A 6,679-nucleotide genomic window follows, 5' to 3' on the forward strand; every position below is an offset into this window, starting at 1 on the left:
AAATGTTTCAGAGCAAATATTAATTTAAAAACATGGTATTGCCATCATACAAGACACCTTGATCAAAAAAATTGAATCAATCCACATGTCAATGTGTGTTTCCTGTATGCAATTGAAAGGTGGATCCTGATTTCATTTCCATTCTTGAAGCTGCATCTATTTATTGAGGAATAGAGAGATATTAATGGCCATTGATTGTTAATTCCTGGTTTTTTTGTTCCTGTTTTTTTTTTATTTTTATTTTCAAAGTGATGAAACTCACTCTTGATGTGTATATGAGTTTCACTCCCTCCTTTATACTCTCCTCTCTCTCTCTCTCAAACACACACACACACACACACACACACACACACACACACACACACACACCTGTTCTTAGAACTACAATGACCTGCTTGGAAGATATGCTGATGTAAGTTTCACAAAGGTTATGGGAGATGGGAGTAACATGCAACATTCATACTAGACTCAGGGTCCAATTCAAGCAGTAGTACTATATTCTGTAAATAACCCTGCTTACATGAACAAGTACCTGATATTAGACACTTCATAGCTGTGGCCAAACCTACTCATAATGCTCAGATTAGGGAATATTGATATTACACCACTTTTAATGTTAATAGTATTTACTCATATATTACCACTTCACTCAATCGACACAGTATAAGCTTTTTTACTTATTTTAATTGGATATTTTATTTATTTACATTTCAGATATTATGCCCTTTCCCATACTTGTAGTGTGATAAACACTAATTCATAGACTACTTAAATGAAACTCTATGAAAACAGGGTATGAGATCTTAGTGCTCTATATATTGTGACTATTTTGGTTTTTTTTCAGATTCATTTGTGTTCCTGCATTGACTTTATATTTGTTCAATGTCATCTACAGATTTAACAATGGGAAGGAGAACATCTTCAATCTGAGTGGTCTTGTTAGCAGCTCATCAGCTTTCATGTTTGAAATACTCTTTGCAAGCAGCTTATACTGGAGCTTCTGGGAATCTGACAACAATGTTGTACAGTTTGTGTCTTCTGGACTGTAAGAAATGTATTACCCTCAACAGTTTAACATATCTGAAACACTAAACAAGATACTGGTTTATGTTCTTATTGACTCAATTTGGACCATTTCAACTAAATTTTGTATGCACAGAACCTGATAGCATGGAACATTTTGATCAAGTGCTTGGTTCTGGTTTTCGGTGTAATGGCCATTAAGATCAGCTGCATGAAGGATCCATTTGTGGAGATGCAGATATATTGCTATAAGATCTCTGCCTTAATTTTGTCTGCTAGCAGTGTGCTCACATTTGTTTCTGTGACCTGGAACCACATGATAGATCTTTATGGCCAAACCACTATTGACTTTCCATCTAATTTTCCTGTTAAGAAAGAAGACTTAAGAAGCAAACATTTAACTGCTCTGTTTCCAGTAGGCCTCCTCATATTCACCATGTCATTCTTTGGTATGACCATGTTTCTGTCCTATATAAGCTATTTGAAACTACAGAGTCCTGTGAAGACCAAGTGTGCTTCCAAAATGGCTCTTCTAGGGGCTTGAAGTGAGGCTTTCTGTATTAATAACATGTGAGAATGTTCCTTGAGTAGTTTCCTATTACTATAGGAAACTCATGTAGGCCTCAATTCATTCTAAAAAAGTTGTTATATATCAAGCATCAATTGATCCTCAAGCTGTGTTTAAGCTTATGAAATCCTCTATATCTCTTAAAATTTTCATTTCTTTAAATATTTTCATATCCCAAACTCTGACGGCTATGATAATGTGCTTAGATTTATGCAACATGCAGTAGTAAGTTAATGTGTAACGTAAATGCATGTTTCAAAAATAAATGAGCCAAATGCCTGGTGAAATATTTTCACAAAATTTTTGATACTTAAGGAAAGAAAAGTAACCACATTCCTGTGTAGAGAATGTCAGGTTAAAAAAGGTGCAAAAGGCATTTATAAAATCTTATGGAAACCGACTAAAGAAACACCTTCTTAAATATGAACATATATGCAAGAAACTTAAATGGGTGAGATAGCTCCCAGACTACACAATTTATGTCTCCAATAAAACCACAGTGGATCAGAATGGGATACATTATTTTAAGCCATTGGTGAATAGGGTTCCATAAACAATATGCTTCCTGAAAAACAAAAGGCTGTTTCAATCACATTCATGATTCTCATCCATCTTATGTCAGCATGACCCTCTTGGGAAAGAAAATAATTATTATGTAATTGAACATGAATTAATTGAGCTCCTGCCAGATAAAAGCTTCACCCCCTATTGATATATATATATATATATATATATATATATATATAATATTATATTGATATATATTATATCAATACTATATATAATATTAATATAAATATATTAATATGTATATATATATTAATAAAAGTTAAACCAGCTTCTATTGTCAACACCAAACAGCTGCAAATCCTGAGAACTACAAAAGGGACTCGCTTGCAGATTTACTTGTATAACATTGTCACAAAAGTTATGTGAATAAACACCATAATTGAAATGGATTTAAAACCCATTTCATGAAGGGGAAATAATAGAAGATATGCTGAAGTGGAAAGGAGCTTGAAATTAGATAGGCATAGAAAATGCCTTGCATTATTCTGCTCAATAACGATTGAAATAAAATTACTTTTACAGAAATATTAATGTATCCATAGAGTAGTTTCTTCCACTTATTGTAGAAGAGTATTAATTATGGTAAAACAATAAGATGAAGAGACCAATTCAGTGTATCATCTTCCTACATTTAAGTAGGCTTGGACATGAGGAAAAGGCTCTGGTGAGTAACACACAGATTTCAGCACACAAATTCAGCATGTATCTGTGCATAAAAAATCAAGACTGTACCAGTTGTCCCTGGTGCAGCTGGGCTAAGTTTTGAAGGAACTTACCAGGGATATGTGGACTAGGAGCCACAGGTATAGAACTATGCCTCCTGTTGCAGAGATGACACACCTTATTTAGTTCTTAGGAAACACCCAAACATTGTGCTGCAAGACTCCTTGACATGAGGTATTCCTTCCAAGAGTGAAAATGGTGAAAGAAAATCAGAGAGAAAATGATCTTTTATCAGTGTATCCATATTTAAGACATGAACTGTAGATATAGACCAGTTATATATGTAAATCTGAGGTTAATATCAAGAAAATAGAGAACACAACAAAATATGGTGCTAGTGTGTGGATAATTCTGGCATGTATCCTTCTAGCTCATCATATGAATCTGCTAACAATGTATGCTTGGAGAGAAATGTCTCAGAGTTTCCTTGGATCAGGATCAGCATGGGACAACTCAGTGGAGAAAAACAGTAAGGGAGCTGTGTCACCAGAAGAAGACAAGTGACAATTTGCATGGCTCTACCAGGAGAGAATTTAGAGGGCGTTATCAAGAAAATTAGTGTCTTTTCTTTTCCCTCATAGACCTGAAATGAATTTATGGAGATGGTACAGGCAAGTTTGGTTACAGGAATGAAAGGGAATGATGGCACAAGATCTGTCTTGTCAAGGAGTCTAGAGTTGGTAAGGTAGTGATGGCTCTGGAGTGTGAATTTATGTTAAGTTAGTTGCAGTTCATGGTCAGATCTGATGGATCATCTTTTCCTCCATAGTGATGCCAGGGCAAGTGTACATGATAGAGGGATGTAGGACCTTGAAAGGTAGCCTGGTTCCTGGTTGAACTAAGGCTAGAAACACTGGTGACCCTAAAAAAGCAGCAGGCATTTTGCCTGGTTCCTGGACGCTAGGCTACCGACAGGAGGCCACAGCCCTCCATAGATTTGTGGCCATAAGTCCCATAAGGGCAAGGCCTCAAGCCCCTTCACAGGTAGAGGACATGACCTGTGGTCATATAGCCTCAAGACAGATTTGCATTTTAATGAGGTACCTAAAGGCCTGGAGGCTTAACCGATAAACTTCCCTTCCCACACACTCCTCTCCCACAAAAGGTATTTAACCTCAGGCCTGCCCTAAGAAGTGGGGTATGGTTTTACTTATCCACTTTCTGCCATGACAATAAATGCCTTAAAACCGTGGACTGTCTCTTTTCACTGAGATCCATGATAGGAAGCCATAGAGAAAGCCTTCACCTATAGAACCAACATCTAATCTCCCAAACAAGGCCTCTCTGTGCTCCCAGACAAGACCAAACTCAAACCTGCAGCTGCCAACAAGCCCAGACCTTCCCTGCAGGATCCATCCTGAGCTCTCCGGTCTTTTCCCCCTCAGCCCCTACTGTATTCTTAGCTCTTATGGGGCTCCCATCAGTTCCTGGGGCCCAAGAGCCTAAGATCCAAATGGTCCAGGCCTCACTGGAGGCCTGGGGACATACCAGCCAGCTCTGCCTGTCCAGGGATCTCAGACTGTGCTTCTCAACATCTGAAGCAGTGTTTTGGGGGCTGGTCTAAGGCCAGACACCCACCTGGTGATGGTATGGGGTAAGCATGGTCAAACTCCAGCTCCAGTAGTCTGCCTCCCTGAGCAGCTGTGCCCTGTGGCAGAGTGGATGTGGGACCCCATCAACCCTACAGAGGAAATGCTTTGTTTTCATGGGGAAATATACCAGTGAAATCCAGCTAAATAGGAGCTAGGGCTTGGCAGTAGGAATAAAGCTAACATTAATGTTTCCCTTTAAATTATCTGGAGAATTTGTGACAAAATGAAAAAGGGCCAGAATGGCCCCAAGATACAGAGGTCAAAATTCTAGGCTTAGCAGTTCTAGGATGAGACTCATGGAAATGTTCAGGGGATTATTCCAGGCAAAGAGGTTGTGAGAGCTACATATCCAGAAGTCAAACACACAAGGTTGAGATAGCCAAGACAGGATTGATTATGGAGGCATTCTTCAGGAAAAAACCAGTATGTGAATTGGCTGACTAAAGATAAGACTGAACATGAGTGTGGTAGAAGCAAAAGTTCAATGTTTTTTGAAAATAAGAAAGCAAAATTCATATGTGAATTGCACAACCAAACTTAGACATTTCAGGGAAGTAAATGTGTGTGTGTGTGTGTGTGTGTGTGTGTGTGTGTGTGTGTGTGTGCAAATTTCCAGTGACAATTAAGTTCAGTGGTGATTCATCAGGCATAGTTGATATTCTTTGTGCATCCAGATATTAATTGGAAATTGGAAGTGGCACAGGTGTGTTTTCTTTAGGCAACTCACAGGAAATTTTTTTTCTGGAATTACCTAGCCATATAATAGGTCTGGTATGACGGATATGGTACTGTCACACAAGCATCTGGAAAGCTCCCCAGTCAAATCAATGTTAGAGATCAGCAAGCACCACAAAAATTAAACATTAGAAAAAATGTGAAAGGTTGTCATTGGAAGAACATCATAAAAACAGTTGCAGTAGCATAATAACAAGAAGTAAAACTGGGAGTGCAGTCATGAGGATATAGGGTGACATAATCTGTAGGCAACTAGGAAAAACCAGGATAATATCTGGCTACAAATGTACAGGGAGTCAGTAAAGGCTTGACTTACCTGAGCTACCACTTGGAGAGTAGATATGGTATTGTTGGGATTCTTTGGAGCTCCCAGGGCAAATTTGGCAACCAGTGTGTTTATTCAGAAGAAAACTTGGGAATAGAGAAATGTCACAGTTCAATAAGTATTAAATAGAGAACATCAGGAAAGTAAATCTACAAACATGGGTAAACTGTGGACTCTGTGGATGTCCAGTGGAAATGTTCTTTGGACCTCACAAGGTTAAATGTTAGGAGATTTGTTCATCTGAATGTAGTCATTGAGGGTGTATGGGCAGACAGATAGAGCTTCTAGCATCAGCAAGCCAAATTGGTGTACAATCTTGGAATCCAGATCTAGAGCATCAAAAATGACATGGTGTCAGTATACTTGTTCCTTTGTGATCTGACTTTGTAAAGCTGTCGCAAGAGCTGTATAACCTAAGTTAGATCTGGGAGTGAGTTTATGGTTATGCTATGCAATCTCCAGGAGAATGGCACCAGGGAAAGCCATTCATTCACTTAAGCACTCAGATCTATGAATTAGATTATGGTAATTGTACATGAAAATGTGTTCTGATATATCTATGAAAACAGAGCTACAAGACAGTATGTAGGCATGAGAGTAAAGATATGTATATTTTGGGTAAGGATCTCAAAAATTCAACAGTAAAGGCTGAGTGTCTACCGACCTTTGGAAGAAGATACCTGGCATGGGTATTCTTGGTTCTTTTTTTTATTTTATATTTTGTTTACATTTAAGATGCCATCCCCTTTCCACATTTCCCCTCCCTAGAACACCCCTGTCCCATGCCCCCCTTTCCTCTTTGCTTTTATACGATTTTTTTAAAATGTTAATCAAAGGATTTATAAGTTTGGTAATGCTCAATCAGAAGCGTAACCCAATACCCAGCCTAGATATAAAAACTATCTTTGACTGGTGGAGACATGTGAACATCTGCCTCCATGCCCCCTCTCTCTTTCTCTCTCTCATCACCTAGCTTCTCCTCTTCTTCATCTTCTCTCCTTGTTCCATCTCTTCCTCTCAGTACTCCTTCCCACTTAGCTCCACCTACATATCACTCTTCCTGTTAAAGTAGAACTTTTCTCTCAAAATACAATTAGAGCATACTTATTCCTAATTGTACCAGTGAGGTACAAGATAGTCCTA

The 6,679-nt window shown here is 38.3% G+C and overlaps 1 pseudogene; it reads left to right on the forward strand.

The window, feature by feature from the left end:
- The first annotated feature begins 386 nt into the window (after positions 1-386).
- LOC117694288 (uncharacterized) lies at positions 387-1,567 on the forward strand (annotated as a pseudogene).
- The last annotated feature ends 5,112 nt before the right edge of the window (positions 1,568-6,679 follow it).

Source organism: Arvicanthis niloticus, chromosome X (assembly GCF_011762505.2).
Source record: "Arvicanthis niloticus isolate mArvNil1 chromosome X, mArvNil1.pat.X, whole genome shotgun sequence".
Lineage (NCBI taxonomy): Eukaryota > Metazoa > Chordata > Mammalia > Rodentia > Muridae > Arvicanthis > Arvicanthis niloticus.